The sequence below is a fragment of the Calonectris borealis genome, chromosome 22 (assembly GCF_964195595.1).
Source record: "Calonectris borealis chromosome 22, bCalBor7.hap1.2, whole genome shotgun sequence".
NCBI lineage: Eukaryota > Metazoa > Chordata > Aves > Procellariiformes > Procellariidae > Calonectris > Calonectris borealis.
This window is the reverse complement of record NC_134333.1, coordinates 7,321,704-7,335,998: the sequence shown is the minus strand read 5'-3', so window position 1 is coordinate 7,335,998 and position 14,295 is coordinate 7,321,704. Positions and strand designations below refer to the sequence as shown.

Here is a 14,295-nt window from a genome sequence, read left to right as displayed (position 1 = left end):
AGAATTGCCTTTTAATTTTAAAGACACATTTTCATTCACTAGGTGCGGTCATGGCAACCTTTGCTCAAAAGCATATGATTGTTACCAAAACTTTTAAACACCCTGCCTTGGCCCCCCCATAAATGGCACCACCTTAATACTTCATATTTTAAAACAAGGCATAGACTGTCACTACAAAAAGTCTTTTAGAGTGCCTTGTGTTAACTGGCCATGTCCTCAAGAGGAAATAACAGAATAGAGGAGCAGAATTAAGTGTCTCCAATCACTAGATCCCTGCCCAATCTGGCAGACCGGTCTCCAGTTGAGTTTAAATACCTTATTTTGAATGGAGTTCATAACACGGTTCTCCAGGACGCGTATGCTCAGCTAACTGCAGATCTCAGCTTTTATTGCTCCTCAGATCTCACAGGAGAGAGAACAATCCACAAAGACTGCCGTAGCAGCAACTAAAACCAAGATGACATGAACTCGAGAACAGAGATACTCGTTTAATAGAAGGTAATGTTCAATCACACATCACAGGTTCCTTTTTATGAGCTGTAATTACACCGTGAACTCAGTTTGCTGTTTCTCATTTAGTGTAAGGCAACTTCACGGTAACTTTTCCCCATCATATCCTCTGTCGCTGCAGACCTCGACAGGAAGTTATAAAGATTGTAGAGAGAGGACTCCTAACGTTTGACAGAGCTGAAAATGAGAAATCTTTAAGGTCCATCTTCTGCTACCGTCTCTGAGGCCTGAAGCAGCTCCTAATACAGAAGTATATATGTCAATTAAACTTCTTCAAAAATAGCTAGTTTTTTTAAAAGGCTTGTCTTTCCACCAAATCTGCAAAAACTAAGTTTGCAGCAAGAGATTAAGGAACAGATGAAGATGCGGCCTGTTCAGGCTGACAGCTACTCCCATTTCCTCTCTTCAGATGCGATTTTGTTACCCTTTTTCCTCATATCATTAGATAAACAGCACAGTTTCACCATTAAATTCAGATACTGCGCTGTCAAAACTCTATCCTCCAGAATTAAGCCTTCATGGCTATTAGCATATCCCGTTTTGCCGTTTGTCTCATTCTCTAAACTGCGTTATACTTTGGCAGTCATCTGCTAGCAGCGGTCCGTGGCAGGGGGAGATACACACTTATTTTCTAACTTTCTTTGAAACCTGAACAGGGCCTTATCCAAGCTATCCTCTTCCAAAAACACAGGTCTGAACTCAGGCCAAAGAGGACACGCGCAGGCTTTAATGGAATTATGTTTACTCAAGTCCTGCATCACCAGGACTCTCGCTGATTTGAGTATGACAACTCCTTGCCCAGCTGAGAAAAAACAGAAAGCCTTTATTCCAATTTAAACTATTTTTTACAGAAAACTGTATCCTTCAAGACAGAGCTAAATTGCTATTTACAAGGCTGGGAAGGATTCTCAACCCAAGCAGTGCGCGGAAGTCTTTGCTGCTTTTCATTCCAGATAGACATTGTATTCCTGGAAGTTATGAGCAGGGACATGGTATTTATAAAATGCTGCAACAGAAACGGTGCTTCTCAGATCATCTGCCATTCTGACTGCCCAAATGCTAAGAGGCTCTTATTAACGAAACGATAAACACTTTGAACACAGGCATGCGTGCAGAACTTAAATATTATTTGGTCTAGTCAGTGTGTGATCCACCTGAGACACTTACACTAAATTAAATTCCCATTTAGGCCTAAGTTGGCCCACCTGTTTCCCACACATTCCAGTAAAAAAACAAACAAAAAAATGCAAAATCAGGTGATGTTAAATAGGAATGGGCAGAGATATCACTGATCCTACTCTCAAAAAATTGTTCCAGAAAAATAAAAATTTTCCAGAAAAGGAAAATTATATGGAAGGGGGGATTGGGGGGAGGCCCGCAAATCAAAACATGTCCTGCTCGCCCCTTGTCCCCCCCCTCCCCAAGCTTCACCATTTCCCTGCCTTGATAGGACCTAAGAAGTCCTCAGGCCTTACCTTTACTTCACTATACATTAAGTCTTATCCTCCCTGGAAGAGTCTTTTGAGGTTCCTAAGGACACGCACCACTCGCTGCCTGAGCAGAAAAAGGGTGGAGTGCTGAAACTCCAGAGACAGGCTTTGTTCATTAGATAATGGCAGTTGCGTTCACAAAAACACAGTTATAAACAGGGCAAAAGGAAGTGACTTTGGTCAAAGAACTGCTCAGTTTTCACCCCTGATTTGCGTGATGGCAGAATTTCACCAGTTCTCCAGTTACCGGATGATCTCTGAGAGCAAATGAGACTCAAATAAAGCATTAAAAAAATAAAAGGAAAAGGAGAGGGTGGGGGGAAAAGCATAAAAGAAACACAGCCACATCTGCCTGGTCATCTGCTGCTTTATCACCTCTGAAGAGGGAACACAAGTCATCCCCATTGCTAAATCATTACAGATCAGCTATAACAGTATCACAACCAAGTTCCACAATTAACTGCTCCTGCAGCATATCAATCCATTAAGCCCCACACAGCTGTGCTACCTTGGCAGTGTGGCTACAAAAAACAACATACCCATCCCTCCCGCGCCAAAAAACATGCCGCCCGTATCTCGTCCCCGACGGTGGCCGACAGCGGACACCTCGGGAAAGAAAAGCGAGCTCCCCGGGATCCCGGTCCCGTTGGCGGGTTGGGGGTTTCCCCAGCTTCGCCTTTACAGCCCCTGGATCGACTCTGCTTCATCTCTCCCTTCGCCGATTTAAAAGGCTGCTGACTTCTCAATTAAAGAAATCATGTAATCAGATTGAACAGCGTTGCTACCCGCACCGCTCCCGTGCCAGAATGAAAATTCAAGAGGACTATGCTAAAGCAGGGGAAGAGCATCAGAGGCTCCTCCATGAAAACAAAGGCTATAAAAAGGACAAATATGGTTTTAAAGAGAAAACGCTTACGTACAAACAGATCCCTGGATTCAGAACTAAGGCGAAGGTTTAGTCACACACACAGACACGTAACACCTTAACTGCCCCCCCGAAGTGTTTTATATCCCTGTCGTCAGCGGGACCGTACCACGGCTGAAGTACTCTCCGACTTTCCTACCTCCAAGAAACGGGCTTTTACCTTGCCTTATTTTTAGAGGCACAAATCACACTGTACACAACACATGACATGATGTAACCGCGAACACAGACACAGCCCGAACCAGTTCAAAATATAATGGTCAGTCAAAACAAATAAAAACCTGCAGTTCCTCCCATATCCTGACCGGTTTCATGGAAAACTACAGTTTGTCATTCAAGTGCATTTTACGTAACGGGCAATATAATCTATATAATGCCTGCGTTTTGATCCACCTGTACACAAATTTAACGAGCAGAGAGATGACACCTCGGTTTGGAAGGAGGATCTGCTTTTTTTGTAGAAAATAAGGCTAATTTCCAATAAATTTGGCCGCTGTATTTTTCCTTTTACACGACCCTCATTTATACCCAAAAGGAGGCAAATTTCTCTGTAATCAAGCACTGGAAGATGCTAATCCCGGGATGGAAGTAAACACACGTACCGATCACGGAAAGCACTTCAGGATAGCCGTGCTCTTCCAGCTTGTTTTGAGAAAAATAATTCCGGATCGGCAGGGCCGGTTCGGGCGTGGGGGGGGGGGGGAAGCAGCCGGAAAGTAAATACAGGAAAAAGGCTTAGCAGCTCAAACCCACATGAAAAATTACGCTATTGTATACCCCCAGAGAAGGGGGAAAGCGCACCGTGACACATCCACGGCTCCCACACGCAGACACCGGTGACAGCGCCGGGAGCCCACCGGGGCACCGGGATTACCGGAGACCGCTACGTTAATATTTTCCAGGCGGATTTGGGGACGGAGGAGCTGCTCCCCTCCACGCGTTTTGCAAGACTGAGGTTATGCAATTTAATTTTTTTTTTTTTCTGTTTACTTTTAAAACTTCGCGTGTGCCCCCCCCCCCCCCCCCCCGCAGGTTAGGGAATGGTGATTTCCCCCCCCCTCCGCCCCGTCCCTTTCCCTCCCCAAGGGGAGCGGGGCCGGGCTCCGCCGCCGCGGTGCCGCCGGCCACGTGAGGGGCCCGGCCCGGCGGGACCCCACCGCCCACCCGGGCGCCTCCGGGCCGGAGATTTCAATTTAAAGTGGCGCCACCCCCCCACACACCCCGCCCGCGGGAGCCGCAGCACCGGGGGCGGGGGGGGGGGGAGCGGGCCGGCGGGTCAGCCCGCCCCCGGTTCCCCCGCCGCGACCCCCGCACTTTCCCCGGCACCGGGAGGGGAGGGAGGGGGGGTGGCGGGGGAGCCGCCTCCCGCCGGGCGGAGAAGTTGGGGCGCGGCGGCCGCCCCGCAGCGGGGCCCGGCGGGGCGCGGCGGCGCTAACAAAGGGGCGGCGGGGGAGGCGCGGGGCGGCGGGCGCGGAGCGGAGCGGCGCGGGGCGAGCGGCACCTACCACGTGACGAGCGGCGAGCGCGGTCCGGGCGGGCTCGGCCCCCCACAAAATGGGCGCAGTTTGCAAACAAGCCCCGGCCGAGGGGCAGCCGCGGCGCCGCAACCGGGGCGGGCGCCGCCAGCCCCGGCCGCAGCCCCGGCGCCCCCCCCGCCCGCTCGGGCCCGCCCCGGCGGCAGGGGGGATGGGCTCGCCCGTCTCCCTCGGCGGGCGCAGAGCGGCGGCCGCAGTCCGGGCTGGGGCGGGCGGGGGGGGGGGGGGAGCGGCCCCCCCACCCCCGGCTCGGAGCGCTGGGCGGCGGCGGCGGGGCGGGCCCGGCGGGCGGCGGGGCGCGGCGGAGCGGGCGCTGCGGCGCTTTTCTTCTCCCCCCGCTCCCCCCCGCTCCGGGCGAGCGCGGCGGCGGCGCGGCTCGGAAAATGGCGGCCGGGCTCCTTCTCTGCCCTCCCCCTCCCGTCAGCCGGAGAATGCACCGGGGGGGGGAGGAGGAGGAGGAGGAGGAGGAGGAGGGCGCCGCAGCGCCCCCGCCGGCCGCCGCGCGTACCGCGCCCGCCGCCCGCCCGCAGCCAGGGGGCCCCGCCGAGCTCCCGCCGCCGCCGCGCCGCAGCGCCGGGCGTCCGCCGCGCGGAGGAGCTGCAGTGCGGGAGGGGCGCCCGCCGCCGCCGGGGAGGGGAGGGCGGGCGGGGGGACGGGGGCGGGGCGGACCCGCCGTCTATTGTCCGGCCGCCGCGTACGCCGCTGCGGGCGGCTGCTGCCCTGCCGCCGCCCGCTAGGGGGCGCCCGTCCCCCAGCGCGCAGGCGCGCCCGGCTCCGCTCAAGGGCAGGGTTCCGCAGGGGCGCGCGGGGCATGCCGGGAGATGTAGTCCGACACCCCCTCGCGCCCCGCCACGTGCCGCTGCGGGGTCTGGCCCCCCCCCCCGCAGCGCCCCCGGCCCCGCCAGCACCGGGGGGGGGGGGGGGGGGGGGGGGCGAGCCCACTGCCGGGAAACTTTCACTGTTCCAAGTATTCCTCCCCCTCCCCAAACAACACTTCCCCTTTTTCCATCTCCCTGCAGAAAAACTTTCACCGTTTTAAGTGGTTTCCCCCCAAAACAACACATCTCCCTCTTCCATCTCCCCCTGCAGCCCCAGCAGCTTTTTCCTGGCTCACTTCACATTTCCCCCTGCCAGGCTCTTCAGCTTTATTCCCAAAAATTCTGCCTAAAAATTCCATTAAAACCCCTAAATCCAGAGCAGCTCTGGGAGGCGTTACCCCAAAACGCCCAGAGCCAGCGCAGCTTTGGGAGGTGGTACTGCAAAATACGGTCCTGCCTGCACGACCTCCCGCCGTATCAGCCCCCCCGAAGGCTCCCGGTGCTGCACGGCGAGCTCCTGTGCTCGTGGATGGAGGTCTGCGTGCTCCCCACCTCTGGGGATCTGCAGCCCCTCATGTCAAGGGCCACGAACAGGCTTTGTGGCAAACGCCGTAAGGAGACGCAGGGTTGGAAACCTCGGGAGTGCAATCTGCAGCCCAGCAGAAGAGGGTTTCTCATACCACCCGAGGAATCCTTTCTCCCCTGCCTCGACAAACTCCATCTCACTACATGCACAGGACACAGCGAGAGGCAGCAGAGCAGAAAAGAATTAGTTTGGGAGTGCAGAAGCCATTTCACCTCTTTGACCTTCAGTTTTGCCATTTGCAGGAGGGTGACGCCGATCTGTCCCCCAGCGCAGCTGGAGCCGAGGCGCGCGCGTTCACCTGACATGCGGGGTGCCACAAAACCCCTCGATATTGCTGCCAGGCAAAGGCACTCTCCCCCCTCAGGTGGGTCTACGTGTCGGTTTTGATTTGATATCTCTTGCAGCCAGCACAGTACTTTCCCCTCACTATAGCTGTGCTGCCTCTACAGTAGGAATGCAGTTACGCCAATAAAAAAAGTGCTTTATACCCTCATTTGTCTGCAGAGGGAAAAAGCTACAGCAGTGCACGCTGTTATACACCGACAGAGAGGAGTACTTGCCCTAGGGAGTTGGGTTTAGAGCAAAAAATAAAAGCTGTCCTGTCTCGACTGCAGAATTAGGTAAGACCTATGAATACTGTTTCCGTAGCCAGAATGGGCAATCCCGGTCTGGATTACGCAGCCCATGCAGACAAGTTTCTTTCCTCCTCTTGTTTCAAATCCCACCGCCACGCAAGGGGAAAAGCAATGCTTCCCTCCTTTAAAAAGCATGTGGAGATACAGAGTCAAGATACTGCTATTGCTCTTTAAAATCCAATATATTGCTTAACAAATCACGCCATGAAACTGTCATTACAGCTGGGTTTTTGGGTCAGAAAATCCACTGGCAACAGATTTAATCATTTTTTCCTAAGGGCCTGCATGGCCATCTACGCTCGCGGCCAAAACTACCCCAGAGGCCAGATACCGACTGTGGCTTTGCTGACCAACACAAGTGCTCAAAACTTAGCTCATACTTAAGTGTTTTTCAAGAAAAATGTCCAGCTAAGGACAGCAGAGACCAACGCTGGGTTTTATGCCCTAGCAGGGAGCTGCAGACAACCAGCTCCGCTCCTGTGCATGCTGTCCCTTGCAGTCGCAGCCCTCCCCTCCTTGGCCATTCCCCGTCCCAACGCACCAGTTACCCCGTCTCAGCAATTTCATGCAGCACCTTGAAAAAATGAGTCTAGGGACCTTGAACTGGGCTTTAAGTCAATGATGAAACAGTGCCAAGGAGGACATCAGGACAGCGTGTTATCAGCAACTCCATAGCCCGCACAGAACCGGGTCACGCGGAGAATATATTCCATTCTTAAGGGTAACAGAAATACTGTTTCTGAAAGACGGTCGCATGATGAACTCAGCAGCTTCGTGCTTTCTCCTGATCTGTTTCTCCTCACCACACTTGGACAGCTCTTTAGGAAGCCAGGACGCAGGACCCTACAACAGCATGCATACCTCTGATTTTTATTTTTTTTTTAAATCTACCTTGAATTCAGTCCAGCTAAAAAGCAGAAGTAGCAACAAATGCATTTTTATACTGGAAGAGAAGAGGGAGGGCAATCTTGTGGAGGAAGTTAAAAGAAATTCCTGCGCAATAAAGTTTCTAATCTTTTGTTCATTCTGCACTGCAGAATTTTCTGCTAATGGAGGCATGCCTACCCAAGAGCCGAGATCTCTAGCTTGACAGTCCGGTACAGATCTGGATCCTCCTGCAGCACAGACATATCTATAGCCTTCCTCATTCAACCTGATCTGGAGATGATGTAGCAAAAATTGCTCTGCAGACTAAAATAATACAACTTTGGCCTCTGACACATACCATTTTACACCCCTTCCAGTCTCCATTTTCCATTCAAAATAGTGCCACGTCATGTCCTCCAGGTCACCTCCTGTACCAGCCACCCTCGCCCACGCGTCCCTCGCACAACTTCGTCACTACTCTTGAGATGCCCCGCATGAACAAGAGGAGCTCTCCCCAGCGAATCCACGTTTTTACAGCATCATCCTTTACATCTTTCTTTGAAGTCACAAAGCAAAGCATCAAGAACGTAAAAACCAGAGGGTTCAATATATGGTGAGTGTTATGTACCCAACTACTCACACCTGACCCTTACCTTGTCCTTCCCACACGCATTCACTGCCTCTACCTGTTAACCCTCATGACTTGCTTTGATTGTACCTGCCTCAGAAATTTAACAGTCTCTATATTCTAAGTATATGCATAGTTGTACATATAGTTACATTAACAAATATACTAGGACGCATGAAGGGAGACTTCTGAGCCTGCAAAGATGCTAGATCGATCAATTTGAGAAACATCCTGAAGGTAGAGAATGGCCACCAAAGAACACAGTGATGAGACTCCCTACAGATACAACTGCAACTTCTGCATCTTCATTTGCAACCTCATTAGATATCCTAACAAAAAGCAGCGAACTCAAACATCGGCGGCCACAGAGGCTTCAGAAGATGCAAGACTTGTTGGGTTTACAGCTAAATATAGATAAGCTATAGCAACAAGAAGAGACCTTTGCAGTGATCGTTGCTCTTCTGATATTCTTCTTCAACATTAAGGAACGTGTCTGGTCACGGTAAGGAAGGCACTCCTTACCTGTGACAGACACAGCAGATCCCAGCCCATATTCTGAAAATGCTCATTGAAAAGGAAAGACAGAGAGCAAAGTCCTTAAAAAACAGAAAGTAGAACCACATGAAGGTAAATAGTGCAGAGACTGGTAGAGCTCTGCAACCCCGATACCTCCCTGATCGGGCAGGTACCTATTCTACTAACGTATCCTAAGGTCGAGCTACAAACCTGGATCTTCCTTGGGGACTCCTAGATCGATGGATTAAGTTTTAGTTTGCTTGATATAAACAAGAAATGAATATACTACTCGCTAAAAAAGCCGAGTGATCCACACAAGTAACACTGCTTGTTTGAAACCCCCTTGATGATTTAGATCAAGCCATTTCATACAGACGTTCACAACTTCAAGGACAACGTGTTGCTTGTTCTCATATTGGAGATTCTACTCCGTAGACCATCGGGACCTCTCAAGGTCACAGCTCGATTGTTACCCAGGCTAGGGGGGAAATTATTTTAATCCGCTGTGAAGTTAAGGGGCATTTGTTATTATGACATAGTAATAAGCTATTTTGAATCAATTACAGTTTCAACTGTGAAATGTATTTATATGGTTTCCACTGCAAAATGTATTTCTATGGTTTCCATAGGGATTAGAGGCTGGGAACGTATGACTATTTAACAAAGGTAACAAACTTCACCACTGTATTTCTGAATCCCTGCCAAAGATGTCTGTCTCATCGTGCCAAAAAGTACTCGAATACACAAATGCATCTGATCGATGCACATTGCACAGAAAAGCCTGATTTCCCAAAATCCTCATGGGAACTTCTGTTTGTACCAGTTTGGGGAATACAGTGAAGTACTTCCCAAAGAAGAACGGCAGGTTGAGTACTCACAGTAAAGCACCCTGAATTTTTAAGCTGTTAGTCCAGCTAGGGACCAATAGCCAGGTCAACTTGCAGAGGGTAAAGCATCCAAATCTACATTTAGTTGTAACCCCGTATCACGTAGGCCCCCATGAATTGCCAACAATATTATCGTGTCGGCTTAGATCCATCCAAAACACATGTATAAACTGCACAAGAGGTACAAGAACAAGCCTCAGATCCCATCAGTTTTCTTGGGTATTTGCTCAAGAAACACCACGATGGCAGTAATTAAGACAATACTTCTTTATGGAAATCAGTATGTTTTGTGCAGAGTACGCTATATGATCCCAGACATTTAACGATGCAAGCAGTAAAATAAAATACAAATTAACAGCAGAATAAGTAAGGTGATGGCACGCTTTTTAAAAGTTGCATTCCTTTCATTTCAAGTTATACATAGTTATATCCTGGGAGAGGAGGAGGGAAAAAAATAAAAAAAGGAAAGGAGAGGAGCGGGAAATGTGATCCTGCACTAACCATGCGAAAGCCCACGTCTTATAAAGCCGTGAGACATGAGCTAATTGAGTTTTAGGGGACAACCCTTTCAAATCTCAACACCGAAATATACCTTACGGGTTTTGTATAGTTACAGCGTAGACATTTCACACTTGTGTTCCCACTGCCAGGGGTAACGTTCAGTTCCGCTGTAGGACAGACAAATAGATTAAGGAGTTTTCATAAAAGTTAGCAGGATTAGTTAGGAACCCAGCAAGTGGTAACACGCATGGGTATGCTACCAGCAGTACAGGGCTGAGAGGGAGACCAGATTTATACCCTGCTGCGCAACTCAGCCCTGCCTCCCTCTTCCACTTGGAAAGTCTTGATGTACTTTCCTCTATCCTGGGCAAGGGAATCCACGAGCCCTGGGCTAAGGCTCGCAGAACGTCTTCATAGATTTGACTTGCACCAAATCCTGCACCTCACGCTCCCTCTCGTGAGTCAACAGCAAACCTGAGACCTTCCACGCCAGCCTCCAGTCGCTGCTGACATTGGGAGGCGAAAGCTCTCCCTCTGCCACAAGCAAGATTAACGCTTGTTTTACGAGTCTCTGTTAATTCATGTTATAGTCTTCTTTTTCACATGGCCTTTCTCAGATCCACTACCAGGAGAATTGGTTTCTGCTTCTGCTGTAGGGCACTTGCAATAATTCTATTGCTGTTTGGATTTCCAGACTCAGGGAAAAAATTACCGCTCTATGGGTAGCTACTTATAATTCGGTTTAATCCCAAACTGGAACAGCAGTTTAACCAGACTGAAACACAGCCGATAACCAGGGTATTAGATTATTTACTCTTTTGGTCACGCTCAAGAGTCATCTAGCATCTTGAGGTCAGAGCTGTGCTCCGAGAGCTTCTGTTTCAGAGATAACACAATCTGCAAGTCTGAGCCCCAAGTTTCAGGGCTTCACAAATATTCCTCAGTCCCAGCCAAATCCACCTGCCTTCAAACCCTCAGCAACTCAGGAAAACATCAGAGATCATCGGTGGAAAAAGTCAAGTCCCTACATGCTCTCCTTATTAACGATACTTCCTATGACAGCGCAGGAGAACCGGTGCCCAGACGACTGCAGGGAAATGGCAGCGAGAGGAATAAGGCTGCGAGTCCCCCGTTTCTGCGACCACCCCCACGGCACAGAGAGCTTCGGAGCAGCAGAGTCTGCAGATTTCTTCCTGTGCCCGTTAGATGCGAAGGTCCAGGCAGACCTTCCTGCTCCTCTGCTCTGAGAAACCCTCCCTCCCCTTTGAGGAGCTGCAGGTAAAGAGCTTTGTAAAACTTAAGGGTTATAATGGAGTTGCTTTCTTCTCTGATGAAAAAGCATTGCAAACTGTGGCAATAATATTAAGCGCTAGAGTTTGAGCACAAGTCAGGGATACAGGCTACAAAAGCACTCAAATATGTACTAATCAGAGGTTTAAAGCAATTGGCACAGGAACAGATGACACATTCATACACTCCAAAACACCAAGGTCCAACTAGATCCTCACCGCAAGAAGCCAACGCCTCTGAGCAAAAACGCGGAGCGGACGTGACGGCCCGACGCGAGGACGGTCTGCACATCCTCCTCGGTACGCCCTCCAGCAGACGCACGCGTGACCCGCTGCCACAGGCGGGCCTCCCTGCCCTCGGCCCCTGCCCGCTCGTGGGACGCAGAAAGGACCCGGCGTCATCCTCCCACGTGCCCATCCCTGGCCCGCTCCGCTGGAGAAAGCGGGCGTCTTCAGCACCCTCCCAAATCCAAAGCCGGGGTTCTCTCTCCAGCTGCCCGGCACGGGTCCAGGCTGCACGGCGCGGGCACTACCTGCAGCTTTCCCAGCCATCAAGACACCGTCTCTCCATTACACAATGGCTTAAGCGCTTTTAAATTTTACTTTTTTACTCCTCCGAGTTTTCCAGACTGAAGCATGAGGCTAATGAGCTCACGTCTGGAATCGGAACGTTTTTTTTAGACAGAGCAACACCACCGTCGACTGCTGTAGACCCTCATTAGTTGGCATACGCACCGAAACCACAGGGCTGACAACACCCTAGGGCTACGCAGGTACCCACGCGGGTGTCAAGCTCCACACAGCCACGTGTTCAACCCCTGTTAAGCCAATACATCAGCACGCGGACTTGGAAACAAGGACCAGTTTCCAGAGAAGCTCTCTGCCGCCTTCCTACCACTTTCAGCAGGAGAAGTAAGAACACAGACTTCCCAGAAATTTAGTAATAACCTCCAAAACCTATAACAGAAAGCTTTAATTCCTTTTTTTTAAAGCCCACACAACAACTTACTGTTATTATGTATACGCAGAATAAGAGCCTTTACTGTTGTGTTAGCCAACTGGAGATCAGATACCAGAGCAGATTTGTCTAAGGTCAGTATGAAAGGATTGAGTAAAGATTTTTGGTTTTCCCATTACAAGAGAATTTGTCTAAATTCAGCCTCTATAATTGGCCTAAAGTCAGGCTGCTTTGGCTTGTAGATTTACGAAAAGAGGGAAATATCCTTCCCTTTAGCGCTTCCCTTTAGGTTTTATTCAGCTTCACCAAACTTGATTGCTCTACCTAAGCGTTTAAGACACAATTCTTAACCTGTAATAACATTAAGGCAAGAGGTGACTTTTCAAAACAAGCATCAGCAAACCCTCGCCGCCTTCCCCTCCAGACCCAGAAGCACTACGGCCACTCCACACATGGGAAGCCAGAGGCACGGAAACGTGAGCATGAAAACCCAGGTTTAGACCTTCGGTCTTCACGGGACAAAGCCGAGACCACCCTGACAGGTACACACAAAACTCTCTCCATATTATTACTACATGTATTAACCAGGTTGTATCAGCAAGTAAAGAGGATCTGATTGATGTAAACCTGTGGTTTAAGGATCTGCGCAATAAGGGGGAAAAAGAAGTAGGAGATCTTTCTTTTTCTGGGCAAGTCACACCTTGATATCTCGATGCTGCTGCACACAAGGACAGGTAATAAATACACACCACGCTACCAAGAGGAGGCTACGCATCTCTTGACTACATACGGGCACTGGAACGGTTTTGGAGAAAAACACCCCGCACACACGGGATGAATCCACGTTTTCAGCCGTATTCCCGAACCTCCATTTTAAAGTTACGCATTCGCCAAGAAACTACGTGCGGGGCTCCAGACTCATCCCGCACCGTCAGAAACCACACCGCCGCCTGCAAACGCAACTCGGCGCGTCCGACCCAGCAGTTCCCGAAACCCGAAGGTTGGCCTCGCCGCGCCAGGCGGGGAGCGGGGGAGGCCGTACCTTGCTGGGCATCTTGGCCAGGCCCATCCTCGCCACCTGCGGTCCAGGCGGTCAGCCGGCGGCACGGGGAGGGCCTCCGGATCCTTCCAGCCTCCGCCGACGCCTGGTAGGTCTGCAAGTTTCTTATTTATTTATTTGAGGAGGTGGAAAAATCCAAGACCTGGTGAAAGAAAGGGCTGTCAGCAGAGGAGGGGGGCACAGCCCACGCGACCCCGGCTCTCCCGTACCCCCCTTCACCTCCATCCCGCCCCGGGCCGGCCGGCGGGGACGGGGCCCGGCAGCGCCCAGAGGCCGGGCCGGGGCTGCGGGGGGCTGCCACCCCCAGATCCTTCTAGAAGCCCCCCGGGCCCGGCCTCGCTTCCCCGGGCTAAAATGGAGGCCCGGGGCGGGAGCCGGGGGGGTCCCCGCTCCGCACGGAGCCGGCCCGGCCCGGCCCCCCCAGGCAGCGCGGCGGGGCGGAGCTCTCCCCGGCGCCCCGGGCCCGGCGGCCGTCCCCCCCCCGCGGCGAGCCCCGGCCCCCAACTCCCCGGGCGGCCGCGGGAGGAGCCGCCCCCCGCCCCGCCGCGGCCCGGCCCGGCCCCCGCAGCCAAGTTGCGGGACGGCGGGGAGGGGGGGGGGCCGCGCGACTTGGCCTGGCGCTGCCCGCGGGCGGCGGGGGGGTGGCGGGCTCCGCTCCGTGCCAGCCCGCCCCACGCCCCCCCGCCGCAGCCCGGGCCCCCCCAGCCGCCCCGCACCGGCAGCGCCTCGCCCCGCACCTACCTGCGCCGCTCAACCAGCCTTGAAGTGGGGACCTTCCGCCCTCCCCCGCCCCCATTGGCTGAGCGCGGGGCATGGGCCCGCCCCATTGGCCACCGACGCGTCAGTCAGCGCGGGAGGGGCGGGGCGGGCGGTGATTGATGCGGTGCCGCGACTCGCCCCCTGCCCGGCACCCCCCGCACCCCGCACCCCACCCCCCCCCACGCCCCCGGGACCCCCCGCCCGGCGCTCCCCCTCCCCGCGCTGCCCCCCCGCAGGCCCGGCCCGGCCCGGCCGGGAGGCCCCGGGCGCTGGGCCGCCTCCCGGGGCAGCCACGGGTCCGCCCGGGCCGCGGGACCGGCGGGCGGGGGGC

General features: G+C 52.8%; 1 protein-coding gene across 6 annotated transcripts in view; it reads right to left on the bottom strand.

The window, feature by feature from the left end:
* Positions 1-13,317, bottom strand: part of KANSL1 (KAT8 regulatory NSL complex subunit 1) — a 101,406-nt gene extending 88,089 nt beyond the window's left edge. For 2 of the 6 annotated variants that reach the window (XM_075171291.1, XM_075171296.1), the window contains exon 1: positions 4,431-4,562. The gene's annotated coding sequence lies outside the window, so the exon portion shown is untranslated. Of the gene's footprint in view, positions 1-4,430; positions 4,564-13,187 lie in introns of those variants that run through there. The other 4 variants (XM_075171294.1, XM_075171295.1, XM_075171292.1 and 1 more) reach the window with 3 other exon arrangements.
* Between the last annotated feature and the right edge of the window lie 978 nt (positions 13,318-14,295).